Source organism: Dryobates pubescens, chromosome Z (assembly GCF_014839835.1).
Source record: "Dryobates pubescens isolate bDryPub1 chromosome Z, bDryPub1.pri, whole genome shotgun sequence".
In the NCBI taxonomy this organism is placed as follows: Eukaryota; Metazoa; Chordata; class Aves; order Piciformes; family Picidae; genus Dryobates; species Dryobates pubescens.
In genome coordinates, this window is record NC_071657.1 from 51,424,957 (window position 1) to 51,447,207 (window position 22,251).

Below are 22,251 nucleotides of genomic sequence, written 5' to 3' on the forward strand. Positions count from 1 at the left end.
TGATGCAAAGCTGGACCCCTGTGGTATAGCTGGCCCTGAGGTACATATGGCCCTGGATACAGAAGCCAAGTCCTATAAGGACTAGGGTGAATGCAGAGCTTCAGCACTCTCATCCTTCTGATTGGTGTTCCTGTTCCACTTTACTCCTGTGGTCCCTTCTCCTTAATGCTCATTTATCTTCCCCTCTCTTTTGCTTTTCTCTTTCCTTGCCCTGTCCTTCTTTCCCCTGAAGAAGTAGGTGCAGAACAAAGTGGGCATACAGGTAGAGGTTATAAGAGTCTGGGGGAACAGCATCGTTCACCAGCTTTCAGCCATGAGGTCTAAGCTCATGTCCAAGATATCTGAGGAACAGAATGGCTCTGAAAGGAGAGGCTGACCCTCCTGTGTCTTCTGAGTACCACCTAACCCTTTTCAAATGATTTAATAACATTCATTTGTTTAATGATACAATAGTTGTTGCAATGTCAGAATTGAAATGGTATCTATTGTCACTATGTAGTTTACTTCCTATTTTTATATCAATCATATGCAATGTGTAAATTAAAAAAAAAAAAGAGCATAACAGTGTAAATGTAAATAAGAATAAAAGGTAATAAGCAATTTGAGAAAGAACATTATCACAGAAGCATGCTTTTGTCAAAGATGTATTTTAGAGGACATGCCTATAAATGTGTCCTCTTTATAACTCTACACTCATCCCTCATAGGAACATTAGACTTCACCACCACACTCAGTTATCATTTATTCTTGAGTGCTTCAGGGTACTATAGTTGCTCAATAAATTTCCAGGCATTGTGACTGGAAAACATACTATGAAAAATTTTCTGGTTTGCTATTAGAGTAATATTTTAGGGCACTGTATATACTTCATTGAAAATTCTCCAAAGCATGGGAAATTAATGGAAAATTGCTTCTATTTTTGTCAATCCTTAAGAATGTTGACAGTTACTTTTAATGATACTATATTGTAGCAGTATCTGTTATGAAAAAATAAAACTCATCTTTGATTCTAGGTGTAGGCTGGGTTGATGGGTGTCTCAGTCTATAACACCCAGCTGATTGCATTTATCTCCCATGGAAATAAGAGGTGACCGTTCTATAATAGCTTTGTAGTAAGTCTGATACACAGATGTTTCAGATTCATTCAGTACTTGTGTTTTAGGCTGGAAGGCAATGTTTTCATTAGAATTGTACTGAGTTGCTCCCTCCCTTTATTCTTTTCTGCAATTTCTTACCAAGAGTTTAGTTTTGGTGTCTTCTTTCAAAAAAAATTTTAAAAAATTGCCTGCTAATTTGCAACATACAACTAGTAGTGGAGGCAAAACTAGTATGATTGTGCTAGTAAGATCATGAGTTCAAAGGAATAATTGTGTATTGCCAAATTTCAGCGCTGCAAAATGTCAATGCTATTTCTAAAATAGATCCCACGTTTTTGTCATAAAATGGTTAGGCACAAATGACCAGATAGTATTTGGAGTTCTTGTACTGGTTTTGGCTCAGACAAAGTTGAAATTCTTCATAGTATTTTGTATGGGGCTATGTTGTGGGTTTGTGCTGAAAATAGTGTCAATAAATAACATAGGGATGTCTTGGTAAATAACAGGGGTGCCTTGATTATTGCTGAGGCACAGTTACATGTGGAAGAAAGGGTTGTTTTTGGATAGCTTTGATGGCTATGGGGAAGATTTTCAAATTAGAGAAGGCCATGTTTAGTCTGATACTCGGAGAAGAATGTAAACATCTTGTAACTGAAGGAGAGAAATTAGGCAGAATTGGGTTGGATGTGTTAAAATATTGTTTTGTTGTTTTAACCTATTGTATGCCTTAATTACACACATGCCAATAGAAAATAACCAATTAAGATGTGACAAGTGTAACATCATGCATGACATCATACTTGTCAATAAAACTGGGATGGGTGGAGGTTGGTACAGGCTTCTAGTGCTTGGAGACTGGCTGAGCATTGGAAAGGTGGTGTGGAGCAACTGTTTTCTTGACATAACTATTTTTCTTGGGTTTTATTTTCTACTCTATTTCTTGTGCATTGTTTTTCCTTGCTTTTTAAAAAAGTATTAAACTGACTTTATTTAAACTAATAGGTTTTCTTACTTTTACCCTTCAGATTCTCCCACTATCCAATTAGCAGAGTGAGCAAGGCATTGTGGGTACTTAGCTATTTGCAGGATTGACTTAGCCCATTAACAGCATATGTCATAGGAGGCAATAGGGATCACACACAGACCAAGATATATATGCTCCTTAATTTATAGCTAGAGATTGTAAAGAATTTTAATAACTTAAGTAGAGGCGATGAAGGAAAAATATTTCCTACATCAACAGTCTTGTTTGGTTACATACTTTGAACTGCAATGTACAACTGAAACTATAACAATCAGGAAAAAAGTGTGCTATTGGTAATATAAAATCTCCTGCTTGGAAATAAAATATAAATTTCAAGCCAAGCTACAAATTTTGAAAAGTTGTTTAACCACAATTGCAGTATAATTCTAGATTCTTTAGTTTTATTGCAGAATTTTGTTGGTGTTCATGAGATTTTTCAGCATTGCTGTCCATACGAGCAATTTCATTGTTGTTAAAGGGAGAGAATTTGCCATCCTGAATTCTAGTCACAGAATTCAGAGGGGGGAAAAAAGTTGTAAAGGGCAAATGCAAATAGCAAGTGCTATTAGTAGTTTCAAAATATGGATGGATATTGTGATTCAAGTTTTTAATATTGTTACAAAGTATTTATATGATCCTGTGGTAAGTAGAGTACTGATCAAATATACTGTATACCTTAAAAAGTTTCAGTAAGACAAAAGCCAAAAATGAAGAACAGGTCACCAGGAAGAACATTTGGTGTTAAGTGCCATGAAAGGGAAGGTATACACTTGATTGTTGATTGATTGATTTTTGAATGAGAAATAATAACACATTTTATAACATGCCAATCTCTGGTGAATACAAATGAGAGATGTTGGTACAGGTAATGCAGTGTCTTTGTTAGACTGTGTGTGTTACAAAGAACTCATGCAGCAAAATGTGTGGTTGCAACTAACTATATAGGACAAGAGATGTCTTTTGCATAGCCTGTTTGTGTTGTTTTCTTACAGTATTTTAGGAAAGACATGGGAAGATGAAGGGCACTCAGGTTGGAAGTCTGAATCATCATACTTTACTACAGGAATTAGGGTATGTTTGTAATGCAGTCTCATTTGAAAGCAAATTTATGTGAACCTGAAACTAACTTGCTCTTGAGACTAATGTTACTTTGGAATTCGGAGCTGAAATATCAGACCAATCTCTTCAGTTTCTTACATTTTCTTCTGCATACAATTTATCTTTAAAAGTGGCCTGGTTAACAGTATTTTACTTGGAAAATTAATAACATTCAGATTTTCTTTCTTGATGTGTTCACATTCACTGATGATAACATGGTCATCTACATTTCTGCTTGGTCTTGGTTTGGTTAGAATTAAACGAAACTCCATTATCAGACTCACTAGTGGACACAAATATTGCATTATTTTTATTGTGTTTGCTGCCAAAAAATCAAAACTTTATGTACATTTCTGGAAATGGGGTGACCTTATTGCTCTCTACAACTACCTTAAGGGAGGTTGTAGACAGGCGGAGGTTGGTCTCTTCTCCCAGGCAACCAGCACCAGAACAAGAGAACACAGTGTCAAGCTGTACCAGGGGAGGTTTAGGCTGGAGGTTAGGAAGAAGTTCTACACAGAGGGAGTGATTGCCCATTGGAATGTGCTGCCTGGGGAGGTGGTGGAGTCACCATCACTGGAGGTGTTTAGGGAGAGGCTGGATGGAGTGCTTGGTTGCATGGTTTACTTGATTAGGTGGGTTGGATAAGAGGTTGTACGCGATGATCTTGAAGGTCTCTTCCAACCTGGTCTATTCTATTCTATTCTATTCTATTCTATTCTATTCTATTCTATTCTATTCTACTCTATTCTACTCTATTCTATTCTATTCTATTCTATTCTATTCTATTCTATTCTATTCTATTCTATTCTATTCTATTCTATTCTATTCTATTCTATTCTATTCCATTCCATTCCATTCCATCCCATCCCATTCCATTCCATTCCATTCTAAATGTGCATAGAGAGCTACTAATGATTATTGTAGTCTGGAAGACTGTTACATTACTTTTTGCCAGAAAGAAAAATATATTATACTTTGAGAAAACTGCTATGAAAATACATGATTACATTATAGGTGAAAATAGATAGTAACATTGACTGTGAAAAGTAAAGGATTCCTACACTATGCTTAAACTCTTTGTTCAGATACGTAATAAGATAGACTAATACACTGATCAGACTTCTCAGAGGGTAGCTACATACTTGTTTAGGCAAACATTTTGAAGTCTTAAGTCAAAATAAATAGGCTACAGAGTGTAGTGTATGTAACTGTGTTATCTTAAGAATTTTCATTCTGTGGAGGTTTACAATTTCAAAAAGAGGTCTTAATAGTCAGATAAGTGTATTTATGTCACTGACTTTGCTATACAAGCAAGAAATGTCTTAATATTCAGATAAGGGTATTTATATCACTGACATTACCATACAAGCCCATTACAGCAACACCATGTACTGTGTATGTCTGTGCTTTTGAAGAATACTTGCAGTTCATTGTTTGCGGACAATTCAGTGCCTGTGAAATAGAAATGATAATACCTATCCTTTCCTGTCAAGCAGTGTAAATTCCCTTCCCCTTCCTATTTCCCTTCCCTTTCCCTTCCTCCTTCCCCTTCCTTTTTCTCAAACGGTTGTTGAAATGCATAAGTAGAAGGTGTTTATCATACTTCTCTGAACATTCATTGTTATTCTGCTCCTGTTTTTCATATGATGTGCGGAAATGAAGCCTTTTAGTCTCTCAATATTACATTATTTGTAGAAAAACATATTTTTCACTTCAGGATTCCTCCTCATCTATTTGCAGTGTACAACTAGAAAAATATCTTGCATAAATGAATAGTATCTGATCTATCCAAAATGTGAAAATTTAGCATCATGGTATTCTATGAGTTTTGGGGAGTGTGAGGAGGTCTTAGTCTGACTTTTAATATTGGATTCCCATGGCAGAATGGTGAGTGATTTTTTTTTCCATGGCAGAATGGTGAGTGATTTTTTTTCCTTCCTTTCTTCCTTCAGTTGCATTACAATTCAGAGAAGTGGAATGCTTTACCATTTGATTGGAAGAGATTTAAGTAATCATCAGCCAAAATACTTCTTAAAGTAGGGTACTCCAGAGAAAGTGAAAGGACTTTAAATCACAGCTAGTAAATTTATAAATATTTAACAGTACATTTTTGTAATTATGTATTTTTCTTGTTTGGTTTTGGAAGGATTTTTTACTTCTCTCTCTCTTTTTTTTTTTTTTTTTTTTTTTAATCCACATCCATATCAGTATTTTTTTGATGTATTAATTCTTTTTTTTTTTCCTCAGACTGTTAGAAATATGTGATAAAAGCATACAATATATTTTCTTTTGCAGTCTCTACAGAGAGATATTTGCAGGCTGTTTTTTTGTTTGCTAAATAGCACAAAAATCATATCTATGGCAAACTTGTAGAAACTGAAATTTTCCTTTTATTTCTTTAGCATTCTTTCTGCAATTGAGTATATATCATTGATTGAATTTTGTATATTATAGGCTTACATAAAATCAAAAAAGGATGTTGCTATATGTGTTTTAATCTGGTTCCAGTGAAGCAAGTTAAAGGGGCAGAACTGCTGTGATTGCAGTTATTGGGACAGCTTGCATTGACTGCAGTGAGCTCATGATCAGAGATGTTACTCTTCAGAAGGGAAATGCTTTTATATTGCGTTCCTATCTGTTCTACTGAGGGTCACTGTCTAACAAACAGAAATTTACTTTACACTGTGCTTCCTTCAACTAAAATGATCCCAAACCCCAAACCTCAAGATTTATGTGGTTTACTGTTCTTTAAATTGTTACATAGCAATTAAAGCAAAGCAATGACTGGGGAGAAATATAAAAGTGTATTTCATATCCTTTCAGTGAACTAATAAAAAATTTATGCCATTTTATAATACAGTATGAGCTGATGCAGGGTTACAAGGGATTGGAAATAGCATGTTATTCTTAGTACAGAGCATCTGTGTTTATAAAGCAAATTTTGACATTGTATCAGCAATTATAGTTTGCACTGGTTTATGTAGACCACAATCATTATATGCTAGTCTTTCAGCATTAAAAAGCATCACAGTAGACTGCTGAATTTTAATGTGGTACGGGGAGATGTTAATTTGCAAATTAATAAATGCTTTTGAAATATAGTCATCTAGAAAGTGGTTTTTTTTAAGAATATAAGATGGATAAGAAATTTTCCTCTTTATGTAGGTTAATGTGATCTCACATTAACACAAGGAACTCTAAATGACATTAAAATATTTTTAAAACTTAAAATGTTTTGTTTTGTAGTTTGTAGTTAAGATACTGGTTTTGTAAATTATGTTTTCTATAACTACCTGAAGGGAAGTTGTAGCCAGGTGGGGGTTGGTCTCTTCTCCCAGGCAACCAGCACCAGAACAAGAGGACACAGTCTCAAGATACACCAGGGAAAGTTTAGGCTTGAGGTGAGGAGAAAGTTCTTCACAGAAGGAGTTGTTAGCTGTTGGAATGAGCTGCCCAGGGAAGTAGTGGAGTCACCATCCCTGGAGGTGTTCAGAAAGGGATTGGACATGGCCCTTGGTGCCATGGTTTTGTAGTCATGAGGTGTTGGGTGACAGGTTGGACTTGATGATCTATGAGGTCTTTTCCAACCTTATTAATTCTATGATTCTATGATTCCTGGGACTAGCCATCCTTGATTTTGCCTCCTGAACCCCCTATAAATGCTGCTATTTGTTGTTGGCTGAATGAATCTGATATTAATTTTTGTCATCATGGTCATGTTGTGGTTTATATCCTTTATTATTTTACTTGCATCCCCATATAAGATCTTTTTTGTGTCTATATAATGGTATGTGGAGCATGATCTAAGTTTGCAGTAGTGTGAATGAACATTCTTTTAAAATACTACACCAGGAGATTTTTATATTGTTTTATTCAAATTTCACATACACTCAGTAAGTTTTAAATATAATATTAGTTGGATTAATTAGAAGTAATACTCCAGGAATTTTAAATTGTTGTACCATAACTTTCGGTATGTTGCCTCAAATTGTAATGGTGTAGGCTGCTACCTGCAACTCCACCAATTCCTACCAAATTATTAAATAGAAATTATTTAGTAGATTGTCTGCATCCTTCACTGACTAATGGACCAAAGAAAGCCATAAATTTATTACTAGACAAGTTAGTCTTAATAGTCTAATGAAAGAACTGCCATTGCTCCAGTCATACTAATATTGACACATACTGTTCAGAATCACACATTATTACAGGTCTTTTTGTTTCTTGTGCAATCACAAGTAACATAAAGAAACTTTGTAATATCTTGGGTATTATGATTACTTGTCCATAGGTCCTAGGTACTAAGGTCAATGATTTTGGCCTTAGAATGCAAAGAGTACAGTGAGCATGCATAACTTTTCTTGAAGGAGTATGATACTAACATCAGGGTTTTGTCTTACTTTTGAATCCACTTGGAGTAGTTTTTATGTGTTTGGTCTTGCAATCCACTAATTTGGTCTCTTTTAATTGGTTTGCCGTTCTTCACCTTGCATTTGCAAGATGTGAATGACTATTTCAGGGGAGGTTTAGACTCGAGGTGAGGAAAAAGTTCTTCACTGAGCGAGTCATTCGTCATTGGAATGGGCTGCCCAGGGAGGTGGTGGAGTCGCCGTCCCTGGAGGTGTTCAAGGGGAGATTGGACGTGGCGCTTGGTGCTATGATCTAGTTGTGAGGTCTGTTGGAACAGGTTGGACTTGATGATCCTTGGGGTCTCTTCCAACCTTAGTTACTGTGATACTGTGATACTGTGATACTGTGATACTGTGATTTCTGGTATGTTTTTCTTAAGCTGGATACTTGCTTGTGTGTACTTTGCTATGTCTAACCTCTTCTTATCCAACTTGAAGGTTGCATTTGTTTAATGCCTGCTAACTGACCATGCGTGAATTGCTTATAGCCTGGGTCCTTCCATTTTGTCATACTTCTGTACTTTCAAAGTCTCCACTATTCATTTGTGGCTGTGTTTTTCTGCACTGCACTTCTATGGTGATAGACAGTTTATGCAACACAGAATTTTGGTTGTTACTGCTATTTGTTAGTTCAAGATGTATAAATAATAATTAGAGTTGCATAATACAGCTGTACAAAGCTCAACAAAGCTAAAATAAAATCTTCAGTAGTCATCTGGTGGTTAGACAATTGCTGTTAGTACTAAACAGGCTAAAACAGAGGCACTCCAAAACAAAGTGTGGTGGGTTGAAAGTTCCCCCCAGCATTAAATTGCCAGACCAGCTCAGTTGGAAGTAAGTGAAGCTGTATTTGCAAGCAAAACTACAATCTACAATGAATATATACAAAATACACAGTATTTACATATATTTGCAAGTATTTACAATTTATGAACAGCACAAGAACCCTGCTGGACAAACCAGGGGAGCTAATAGCTTCCCCTTCTTTGACCCCTTCCCTCTATCCTCCTGTACACAAGGGACAAGAGAAAGAACAGAGAGTTCTTTGTTAGACTTAGCCACAACAAAGCAATGCAGCCAAGGTCAGCAGATACCAGCAGAAACATCAGCCAGAGTGGAGGAGACAAAAAGAGAGAAAGATAATTTACCTATCTAAGTTTTATAGGAGATATATGTCAAATGGGATTATTTAGCATTTATCATTTTTTTTTTACACCCAATAGTAACTTATTTGCATTCTACAACTTTCTGTTCGAGATCTATAACTTTCTAGACAAAGCATGAAACTACCACACCAAGTTTAGACAAGGCCTTTCAAATCTGAGGCTTGTGTTTTAGTTTAACTGAAAGAATGTAGATTTCTTATGGCAACAATGACAACATATTTACTGGCCTGTAGTTAATGAACGCATGAACTCTAAACATGAATACATTCTCAAGTCTATTATACTGGCTATTTAAACTCAGCATAAGCCCTTTAAAAAAAAAAAGGTGTATTTTAAAATTTTACAATAAAATTAAAACTTATTTGTTGTAATTCTGTCATAGTTCTGTACATGGACTTTTTTAGCTATACAGAAATTAAAAACTGACATGTAAATTGCCTTATCATCCAAATGACAGGTCAGTGTCAGAAGTACAAATTCAATATAGCCGTGACATCTCTCACTTTCCAGATATTTTGCAAGCACATAAAATATTAATTGTCCTTATGCTTGCTGATTTTTCTTACCTAATATCACTAATTGGTTCTTAAGATTTTGTCATTTTTATAATTAAAGCATTTCCATATTCACAGCCAAAGTAATGTAATACTGCCATTGTTTGAGGCTGTACTTACACATCTGCTGATTTATTACTGTGTCATGATAAATAGAAAATTGTGCATCCAACATGTTATGGTAACAGTGATGGGAATAATTTTCTCTAGGAAGATTTCAAAAGATTTCTGCCCCTGTACACTGCACTGGTTAGGCCACACCTTGAGTCCTGTGTCCAGTTCTGGGCCCCTCAGTTTAGGAAGGATGTTGACTTGCTGGAATGTGTCCAGAGAAGGGCAACAAAGTTGGTGACGGGTTTGGAACACAATCCCTATGAGGAGAGGCTGAGGGAGCTGGGGTTGCTTAGCCTGGAGAAGAGGAGACTCAGGGGTGACCTTATTACTCTCTACAACTACCTGAAGGGAGGCTGTAGACAGGCGGAGGTTGGTCTCATCTCCCAGGCAACCAGCACCAGAACAAGAGGACACAGCCTCTGGCTGCTTCAGGGGAGGTTTAGGTTGGATGTTAGGAAGAAGTTCTATACAGGGAGAGTGATTGCCCATTGGAATGTGCTGCCCCGGGGAGGTGGTGGAGTCACCATCATTGGAGGTGTTCAGGAGGAGACTTGATAGGGTGCTTGGTTGCATGGTTTAGTTGATTAGGTGGGTTGGATAATAGGTTGGTTGTGATGATCTTGAAGGTCTCTTCCAACCTGGTCTGGTCTATTCTATTCTATTCTAAAACTTCACTGTATTTCTGGAAGCAGAAAGAACAGGATTACAGCACATGTCTTTATAGAATCATAGAAACATAGAATTGTTTCAGTTGGAAAAGATCTCCAAGTTCATCAAATGCAACCATCAACCTAAATCGCCATGGCCATTAAACCATGTCTATACACATCTTGAACACCTCTAGGGGATAGTGACTTTGCCACCTACCTCGCAACTTATTCCAATCCCTGGCCAGTATTTCTGTAAAGAATTTTTTCCTAATAGCCAATGCAAGCCTTCCCTGGCAAATTTTGAGGCCATTTCCTCTCATCCTCTCACTTGATACTAGGGAGAAGAGACTGACCTCTACCTAATTCCAACCTCATTTCAGGTTGTTGTAGAGAGCAATAAGGTCTTGCCTCAGTCTCCTCCAGGCTAAAGAATTCCAGTTCCCTCAGCTGTTCCTCATAACACTTGTTCTCCAGACTCATCACCAGTTTTATTGCCCTTCTCTGGACATGCTTGAGCACCTCTATGTCCTTGGGCCCCAAACTGAACACAGTATTTGAGGTGTGGCCTCATCGGTGCCAAGTACAGAGGCACAATGACTTGCTGCTGTTGTTGATCACACTATTCCTGATACATCCACAACTTTTCAGTCATCACTAAGAGTGTCAGCTTGTCATATGAGCCACAACCACATGTCTCTGTCCAGCAAGGCCAACCTGCTTCCCCACCGACTTGTCTTTTGGCACATGATGATTAGAATAGAATAGAATAGAATAGAACAGAACAGAATAGAATAGAATAGAATAGAATAGAATAGAATAGAATAGACCAGGTTGGAAGAGACCTTCAAGATCATCATGTCCAACCTATCATCCAACACCACCCAGTCAACCAAACCATGCAACCAAGCATCCTGTCAAGCCTCGCCCTGAACACCCCCAGCGACGGCGACCCCACCACCTCCTCGGGCAGCCCATTCCAATGGGCAATCACTCTCTCTGTGTAAAACTTCCTCCTAACCTCCAGCATTTGCCAAGAAAGATTAAAAAAAAAATAATGGGGAAGTCTTGACAGTTAGACTGGAAAAATGTGGTGGAGAATTTCTGAGACATTAAAGGATCTGAGAATACAAAAAGAAGAGGAGACAATTGAGATAGAGCTTAACATCACCAAATCTCTTAGTTTTGTTTGTGGATTGAAGGGATACTGAGGTGTGTTAAAAGAAATCAGGCTGGTTTCCTTAAAGGAGAAGAAATAGTGAATTAAAGATGGAATCCTCCCCTCCCCTCCTTTCCCTCCCCCCCACCCTCAACAATAAATCATTATTGAATCTGTCTGTCGTGGCTATGAAAGCAAAAGTGGATAAAAAAAGGAGGGGATCAATATACACTCTAACATAATTACTTCAGAGGAGACTGACTAAAAGGTGATGGAACAATGGAACAGGCTGCCCAGGATGGGGGTTGTGGAGTCTCCCTCTCTGGAGATATTCAAAATCCCTGGATGTGTTCCTCTGTGACCTACTATAGGTGATCCTGCTGTGGCATGGGGGTTGGACTGGATGATGTTTCAAGGTCCTTACAGCCCCTAACATTCTGTGATTCTGTGATACTGTGATTTTGTAATATAGCCAACAATATATAAGCATGTGTCAGTGTCTTAAAGATCATGGATTGTTCCTGTGCAAAAAGGTCTATTAATCTAAGTAATCTTGAAAGACTTGCTTAAGAGCCTGTAATTTGTTAACATTCTGTAATTTGTGTTTTATGCTTGTAATAAGCTCAGAATAAAAGATTTGTCCTCCCTGCTGTAATGGACATGCTGGTTATGAAACCTGGCTAGGCCCTTGGTTGTTGTTCCCTCTTAAGATGGGTAATTTGCTGCAAACTTTCATTTCTGCAAGCTCTGTTTTTATAACTTGACTTCCAGTTTCCCATGAAATGTAGTCATTTCTCTTCAGTCGTTCAGCTGATAATATCATGTAATGTCCAGTGATGAGTGAGAAAGTGGGTACTGGGACATCACAAACATCCCATAGTACTGTTGAGACTGGTGTTATTTGTGCCAGTAATCATTTTGTGGGAAAACAGAACACAGGATGAAGAAAGTCTTTGTGTAATACTGCTTCACAGACTATTGCCAGTGAACTACAATATCAATTTTACTTGATAATTAGTGGGATGAAGAAGAAAGTAACTAGGATAAATACGCAGTATTTATCTGTCCAAGGCCTGGATTACATTTACATTTTGATGGACAGAAAAAGAGGACACTGTATGTGCTTTATTTTTACATATGCATCACTTATGGAGGATAAGACAATATTTGTGCCTCTCTCAGGGTAGTGTTCAGGTACAGGAGTAGCAGAAGGTTATCAGTTTCTTTTTTTATTGCTGTTTTATTGGCAGAGATTCATGTCTACTTCTGCAGCACAGAACTAAACTCCTGCTGTTTTCAAGGGAAGTTTTTTCCCTATCCCATAGTTCCATGCTACTGCTGAGTAATCACATGCTTTTAAGAAAGCCTTCTTGCATACTACTTCTTTTTCTTTTAATTCCTCCAACCCCCTCATATGCTTACAGAGGCACACAGGTTGTGTCATGCCAGACGGTTCCCAGTCATAGACAGGACATCCTCTTCTTCAGTTGAATTGCAAATAGTGACCAAAAATCTGCCATGTGAGTCATTACATGTCTGAGATGGCTGGTCAGCAGAAATACATCTGGCCAGGGTGCATTCAGCATTTACAATTTCTCATTTTTAGGGGTATTTTTACTTTTAACAGTGAGAGGCTGCACACCATAAGAAGGTTACTGGGAGAACATGGTACTCCAGTGCATGTCGCAAGCTTGCAAATTAACCCCTTCCATGTGGTATCTGTGCCTTTGCCATTGATGTCAGAAAAGTATTACTAGCTTTGCTCTTCAAAACTTTTAGATATATTATGTGATTGACTTCTAGGTTTCCTTCCTGAGATGGCACAGAGCATGGTAACAGTTTTCCAAAATAAGATGGCTTCAAGGAATGCAGAAATGCCCTTATACCTTGGTGGTATGTTCCTGTATGCATTGTTTCATGTGAATGCATTAGTTGGCATTAAATCAGGGTGGTGTCTTGTTACCTTTTCTAGGGTATCATTCCAAATTTCCCATTAGGGCTATATTTACTTAGAATGAAAGAAAACACAAAAGATCTCAAACATATGACTAACTCCTAAAGTGATTAGTAATTTAAAATTTAGGGGATATAATAGCATCAACAGAAAGTATTCTTTACCCTTAAATGGAAAGATCCCTTAACTGATTCATGTTGTGGTTCTCTAAAGATTATGAAAGGTGGCATTTTACACATAGTGTATTTCTCAGCATTATTGTTAGTAAGTATGTATATATATAGCAAGTAAGATAGAAAGTCAGTCATAATTTAGATATCAAAGTAACATTACCCTTGGACAGACCTCACTTACTCCAAAACCTGTATTTTTTTCTCAGAACCTCTTTTTCATTAAAATGGCATTTCAGCTTCATGCTTGGTTGGTATTTTGAATGAAAAGTTGCTTTATTTAGCATCTTATTTTATGTTTTGTATTTTTCTCATTTTTGCAGCTTTTGTTTTACATCATGAAACATACCTTGTAAAGAGAAAATAGTATGTGTATTGAGAGATGTTGGCTAGCAAGTGGATATGGTGAGCCTGGAAATGGTTTACCAGCTATTACAGAAAATTCATATCTTTTTGGAAGAGATGCTCAAATAGTCCTACAGCTACAGTTTTGGAAGAGTGCAAACAACTACATAATGTCTCCAGCAAAGTATGTCAGGAGTAAAAGTATTGATGTGGTCATGAAATAAAAGTTTTGCAGATTTGGATCTTGCTTTAATAGCTTCTGAAAACATTGCTTTAGAGGCAAGACTTCAGGGAAATTGGTGTTTGCATTTTACATTTTCCATCCCTATAAAATCTAAGTAATTCAGTTGAGTTTTGTTACTATGAAATTGGTATTACTGAAAAGAGACTAGGTTTTACTCCAAAATTTAAATGTAAAGTTCAGCATCCACGTTTATGTTGTCTGTCTTATGTGTTACATATTCATTACATGTTGTGCAAAGAGAGAGTAAAGGAAATAAAATATTAAATGTGGTAGTCACCACTGCTCTCATTATTGTCAAGGGCTAGAAGAAAACACTGACTACTTGTTTGCTACTGACACTGATATTTAAGAAGCCAAGAAAAAAAATCTGATCTTGAAATACTTTTTTTTAATGTGGGAGTGCAGATCCATTTTTATCTGCCTATAAGCAACATAAAATATTTATTTTATTATTATTAAATAGCATACATGCAGTTTGAACAATGCCATACAAAATAAATAGGAAAGGTTCGAGTAGAATATAGAAGCAACTAGGTTTGACTTTTTCCGAATAAACTTCCTATGAATCACAGGATATTTTTTTGTACAAGTGGGTAAACAGACATTTAAAATAGGTGTTCATTGAAGAAATTCAGGAATTATAATGATGAAATGAAGAGAAACTGGTATACCCTTTGATTCTCCTCTCTTCTTTGCTTGAGCTGATGTGTGGACTGAAATCCAGTATTTAACGTTAAAGCAACAATCTGCAGCAGAGTGGATGAATTTGTGATAAATTGCCCCTTGAGGTTTATAAAACATATTCTCTATAAAATCAGCCACAGTACGTTTCTCCACATTAGTCAGTTTCTGACATTTAGGCTGCTGAATCTTCTAGGCCAGTACTGGTATCTGCCATCCCAAAGCTGTAAACAACTCTGTTTACAGCAGCAGTGCTCATACATCCATTTCAAGGTTTTAGAGCAATAAAAGGCTGACTGCCTACATAAACTGAAGTGGGCTGCAATGTTGTTATTTTGTTTATTGCTCTTTTACTGCAGTGGTCAAATAGTTCCTCTGAGACTAAACACTGGTACACTGCCATCTGTACAGTTGATGTTACACAACTTGTGTCAACTAAACAAACCACTATGACAAACAATTATAATGAGCATACTAATTAAATAAAATGTTACCATATTAAATTGTGGAGGAAATGTGGAATATTAATAGCAAAGTTAGAACAACTTGTCAGTTATTTTTAATGGGTAATGACAGTAACCCCTAGAGAGATTTTGATTATATTAGTGCTTCTTCATTTCTTTAATCTGCACTATTGTTAGAATTCCTGTTATTTTATTACAGTGAGAAAATAAAAATTTGCTACTTAAGAGGGAAAGAAGTTTTTTAGTATGTCTTTCTAACACCAAATTGTTATTTTAAACCAGAACTATGTGTACCATTTCCTTCCCACAACATTAATTGTTGCAGTCACAGTGTTTTCTTCTCTTTTTTTCTTTTCTTTTTCAAGTTGACCTTTCCTTTGAAAAATCAAGCCAAGTCAGTGAGACATGACATCTACAATTTCAAGCAATTAAAAGCAGTATATGTGTACCCCAGATTAAAAAAGCTGTATCAATTTCTTATGTGTAACTTTGATCTTTTAATCATCTCAGTATGCCTTGCACTCTCAAAGGAATCTCCCCAGATGATTATTCTTTGTGTGGCTGATCATGTTTTAAGTCATTCAGCACTTTTGCATAAAAGGTATGCCTAATTTATTTTAAATAATACCAGGTACTCACACCACTGAGGAAGCAGTGAATCACAAGGGAAAGTAATGGGCACCTGGAAATATGCATTTTTTATTGATTGGTTTAGAATTTAACTTCAGTAGGAAGTCTTTAGCTGCAAACTATGGTTGCTGTTAAAGGAAAATGGGGAGAATATGGAGAATCATAGAATCAATAAGGTTGGAAAAGACCTCAGAGATCATCAAGTCCAACCTATCACCCAACACCTCATGGCTAACTAAACCATGGCTTCAAGTGCCATGTCCAATCCTTTTTTGAACACTTCCAGGGATGAGATCTTTTCCTGTTATTTGAGTACATACATTATAAAAATTGAAAGCCTGACAGACTATTTCTCTGATTAAACCTAGGTTTATTGTAGGTACAGTAATTATGGGGATATCCCATGGTTTAATCCTGACTGGTTTTGATAACATGGTGTTAAAGCTCCCTGACGTGGTAATTAGGCATAAGACTGGAGGCTTTGAATTCAGCATTAATGAAGAGCTGTTACACAACCTGAATTTTTGTTAAGCACGTTAAGGGGCTAGCTTAATAAAAAACTTTAGTGAACATACCTGTGGAAATGTAGACTGAAGTCTACACAGAATTTTGACATTGTATTTTAAGAGTAGGTAAAAGTACTGATTACTCTTTTTGGTGGTTACAGTGAAATGTATTATTATTATCGATTTAAGTTTTATATTGATTTAAGTTGGAAAATACATAGAATACATAGAATACATAGAATAAACCAGGTTGGAAGAGACCTTCAAGATCATCGCGTCCAACCCATCAACCAATCCAACACCACCTAAACAACTAACCCACGGCACCAAGCACCCTCTCAAGTCTTCTCCTGAAAACCTCCAATGACAGCGACTCCACCACCTCCCCAGGCAGCCCATTCCAATGGGCAATCACTCTCTCTGTATAGAACTTCTTCCTCACATCCAACCTAAACCTTCCCTGGCACAGCCTGAGACTGTGTCCTCTTCTTCTGGTACTGGCTGCCTGGGAGAAGAAATCAAGATCTGTCTGTCTACAACCTCCCTTCAGGTAGTTGTAGAGAGTAATAAGGTCACCCCTGAGTCTCCTCTTCTCCAGGCTAAGCAACCCCAGCTCCCTCAGCCTCTCCTCGTAGGGCTTGTGTTCCAAACCCCTCAGCAACTTTGTTGCCCTTCTCTGGACTCGTTCCAGCAAGTCAACATCCTTCCTAAACTGAGGGGCCCAGAACTGGACACAGTACTCGAGGTGCGGCCTAACCAGTGCAGTGTACAGGGGCAGAATGACCTCCCTGTTCCTGCTGGCCACACTGTTCCTGATGCAGGCCAGGATGCCATTGGTCCTCTTGGCTGCCTGGGCACACTGCAGGCTCATGTTCAGTTTACCGTCGACCAGCACCCCCAGGTCCCTCTCTGCCTGACTGCCTAGAAGAGTAATACATAGTTGTTAGTAATAAATAATATTTACTACCTATGACAAAACAATTAAATATTTCCATTGTTAAATAAATGGCAAATAAAGGATTTGTTTCTTCCTAAGTGTCCTGAGTTTGGCTGGCATAGTTTTCACAGTTGGGAGGTGGTACAGCCAGGACAGTTTGCTGGAATTAGTCAAGGTGATACTCAATACCATATGATGTCACACATGGTATATAACTGAAGGAAATGGCCAGGGGAATGAAGGAAATGGGCTGAGCATTGGAATCCCAATGGGGAGCAATTGCTTTATATATTCTTTTATTGGCTTTATTGTTATTATTTATTTTTCTGTTCTTGTGTCATCTGATTACCCTTTTTTTTTTGTGCCTGATTTATTAATTCTCCTCCCTGTTGCAGCATCGAGGGAAGAGTGGGTGGACAGCTGCATGGTGCTTAATTGATGGCTGGGCTTAAACCACGACACCAGATAGAAAGAATGTAGGAATAAGGGAATAGGTGGCTTTAAGATATTGAGACGAACAGTGCAACTTCTCTGTCCCTAGAGAGACTGGGGTAAAATCATAGGATCATGGAATCATACAATTGTTTTCATTGGAAAAGATGACTAAGATCATCCAGTCCAGCCATCAGCCTAACACCACCATGGTCATTACTACTACTACTACTACTACTACTACTACTACTACTACTACTACTACTATAAAAAATTTAATCGTGTCCCAAAATTTCATCTGCACACATTTTTGAATGCTTCCAGGAATAGTGACTCCACCACCTCCTTAGGCAACCTATTCCAACCTGACCAATGCCTGATATCCAACCTAACCTCAGCTGGCACAATTTCAGGCCATTTCCTCTTGTCCTATCATTAGATACTAAGAAGAGGAGACTGACCCCCACCTAACTGCAACCACTGTCTTGTACAGAGTGGTAAAGTCTCCACTCAGTCTTCTCTTCCCCAGGCTAAACAATCCCAGTTCCCTTAACTGTTCCTTATAACACTTGTTATCCAGATCCCTTACAAGCTTTGATGCCCTTCTCTGGATATACTCCAGCAACTCCATGTGCTTCTTGTAGTGAAAGGGCCAAAACCAAACACAGGATTCAAGATGCAGCCTCACCAGAGCTGAGCACAGAGACATAATGACTTCCCTACACCTTCTGGCCACATTATTACTGATCTCTTTGCAGTGCCTTGCTGCACTCAAGCAGATCAACACTCCCAGTCAATTTGGTGTCCTCTCTTACTAATGGTAAGCTCAATTCCCTCATCCTGATCATTGACAAAATTTTAATGAGAACTGGCCACAATACTGAGCCACTAGTCACTGGCTATCAACTGGACTTAACTCTATTCACCACCACTCTTTGAGTCCAGCATCCAGCAAGTTCTTAACCTAGTAAATAATCCACCTGACCAATCCATAAGCAGCCAGCTCCTCCAGAAGGATGCTGAGGGCAAGCCTTTACTAAAGTTCTGATAAAAAACATCCTTCATCCACTAAGAGGGTCATTTTGTCATAGGAGTACCTATGGTTCATCAGTTAGGATCTGCCCTTCATGAACCCATGCTGACTGAGCCTTATCATTTGGGTGACCTGCACATGCTGCATAATGATACTTGAGGAAATCTGCTCCATGACCTTTGTCAACACTGAGGTTGCACTGACAGATCTGTACTTCTACAGGTCCTCCTTCCTGACCTTCTTGTTGATGGGTATCACGTTTGCTAATCTCCAGTCAGCTGGTACCTCCCCACTTTGCCAGGACTGCCAATAAAGGATGGCAGGTGGCTTGGTAAGCAATTAATCCAGCTCCCTCAGTAGCCTCAGCTGTATGTCATCTGGCCCCATGGACTTGGGTATGTCTAAGTGGTGTGGCAGGTCTCTAACTGTGTCCTCTTGGGATTATGGGGTCTTCATTCTGCTCCTCATCCCTATCTTTCAGCTCAGGTTGTTAGGTATCTAGTGAAGAACTAGTCTTGCATCTAAATGCTGAGGTAAAGAAGGTACTAAGTACCTTACCCTTTTCCTCATCCTTGAACACCATGATCCACTCTGCATCCAACAAAAGACAGAGATTCTCCTTAGTTGTCCTTTTTGTTGCTAATATATTTTGTAGAAGCATTTCCTTTTCACTTGAACAGATGAAGCCAAATTAATTTCCAGTTGCGCTTTGGCTCTTCTAATTTTCTCCCTGCATACTGTCCTGACAATCTTGAAGTGAAATGAAATTAAATGAGAAAAAAGTTGTGATAAAATTCTCAAAGAACACACTAGTACATAAAAAAGGAAGTGGTCTTGATACTCAAAGTAGATGCTGATTATTTAGATTAAATGAAGATACTATAATTATAAACCTAAACATCTTGTTCTGAAGTGAAGTCAGGAACACGTTGGCAGTTAGCTGGAAGTGGAAAGCAGTGGTCATGTACCTGAGTGACTGGATAGCAAATTGGAAAACCTTACTTCATCTGCAAATGAAACAAAAGTTTCTGTATAATGTAATGTAAGGTACTTAAACTCGGGTATGCAAACACTGACTGAAAGCAAACCACTATTAATCTGTGGCATTAAATGTCTCTTTCAATTTTAGAGTGTGGCAGTGGTAGTAAAATTTCAGTCTCAAGACACATATATGGTACCAAGTAAAATCAGATACCATTCTTATTTCTCTAATACAAATAAAATCTTGTTTGAGCTTCAGACCCCCCAAAAGTGCTCCAGAATTATTTCTATTATTTATCACTTACTTTCTTAACACATTTTACAACTGCTTTTCCATCTAACTTCTGGTTAATAACAAAAATTTGTGAAAGAAATTTCTGTTGTATCCATGTACACATATTTACCACAAAGGAATGTAGTTATAATAGCATTTTAGAGAAAGTTTAAGACCTGAATTTGGTCATCTTGCTGTCTTCTCATAGAATGTGTGCAGTAATGCGAAGAAAACCCCAACCAAACAATAAAACTTGTAGTCCTGATTTGTAGTACTTGGATAACTAAAGCTCCTACCTTCCATGGTAGCAAAATGGAGAATTTTTGTCCATTTCCAATGCTCACATTTTACTATCCTTTTCTCTTGACAGTACATAGTGTGTACTTAGAAGCATGACTGAAAGGTCTCAATGATACCATTCTATGATGACACTCTGAACTCATTTTTATCTCTTTTCAACTGTATAGCTGTCCCTGAGTTAGGCTTGGGAAAAAAAAAAAAAAAGGTACCCACCCTGCCATTTTATCATAATGTTCAAACAAGTTATAGTCAATATAAAAGTGTTTGTATGTATGGGAGGTTTTTTGTGCATGAATGCAAATTGGTCTACCTGACCAAAAAAAAAAAAAAGGGGAAAGAAAAAAAAAAAAGAAAAAAGAAAGGAAAAAAACCACGTTTTGTAGCATTAAATGTTTTGCTTAGTAATTCTGCCTTTCCTAGATTTAAAGATTTGTCACTGACACTTGTATAGAGGGGTTAAGGACTTCTTCGTTGTCAGGAGGATGGATGACTTCATTATGGCTGCAGTGCATGACTGAAAAAAGAAGGTTTGCAGTGGAAACAGTCACAGAGTTGCTGAGCTAAGAGGCTAACTGCGGTTTTGGACAGCTGATTTGTCATTGATACCTAATGTATCATAGCAAGCAGGAAACATGCATGCTTTCTGGAGAATGCTGCCAGCAAAGGCTGGCATTAACAAAGTAAATTCAGTTGTTGATGCACATTGGTAAACTGTAACAATTACAGCATAAAATCATAGGATCATTTATGTTGGAAAAGACCCTTAATATCAAGTCCAACTGTTAATCTAGCACAGCCAAGTCTAAACCATGTCACTAAGCATCACATACACACCTTATAAGTACCTCCAGGGATGGTGACTCAACCACTTCCCTGGACAACCTATTTCAGTGCTTGACAACCCTTTCAGCGAAGAACATTTTTCATAATGTCTGATCTACTCCTCTCCTGGCACAAATTGAGGCCATTACCTCTTATCCTGTCAAATATGATTCGTGATAGATGATACAGTTGATTGGTTGTAATGCCTTGTTCAGTGAGGAATGCAAGTTTATACCAACAGTACTAATTCCACATGTATTAAAGTAACACAATGTTTTTTGTCTTTCTTTACCTTACAGTGTGATTCTGATAAACTATACTAAATTTCATTAAGTGTTCACATGATCCATACAGAAGGTGTTTCTCATTAGAAGAGGGTATTTACCAAAAGACATGTTCATAACATGAAGTTATTTATGGACAGAAAGAATGAAGCTTATTTTAAAATTCTGGATTAAATTTCTGCTTGAATAAACTGCTACACTATGGACGTACTACATTTCAGTAAGTTGCTTTTTTATTAGTCATTTTTCCTTTACAATCATTAACTCTCATTTTATTTGACTGGACTGCCTTGGCCTACATCATAGAGCTTTTTTGATTGTCCCAAAAGCCTGTTCTGTACCTCGTGTGTACTCTGCAAACTTTCAGCCTCATGGAAAGCAGATGTAAAACATTATCATTTTGATTGAGCAGAGAACCATTCTTAATCTGTTCAGCAGGTGTTAATGTCCATGGTGGAACAGAAAATTAGCTTATGATATCACCTGTGGTCCTCTACCAGGGGTAAGGCTATGCTTGACCTCCTCTTCACCAATAGGGAAGGGCTGGTGGGTGATGTGGTGGTTAGGGTCAGCTCATGGATTGGACAGGAGCACACTGTGTTGGGTTAGGAACTGGCTGGAGGGCTGAGCCCAGAGAGTGGTGGTGAATGGTGCCATATGCAGTTGGCGGCAAGTCACTAGTGGTGTCCCCCAGGGATCAGTGCTGGGCCCCATCCTCTTTAATATCTTCATTGATGATCAGGATGAGGGGATTGAGTCAGTCATCAGCAAATTTGCGGACAACACCAAGCTAGGGGCAGGAGTTGATCTGCTGGAGGGTAGAGGGGCTTTGCAGAGGGACCTCGACAGGCTGGACAGGTGGGCAGAATCCAACGGCATGAGATGTAAGACATCCAAGTGCCGGGTTCCGCACATTGGCCACA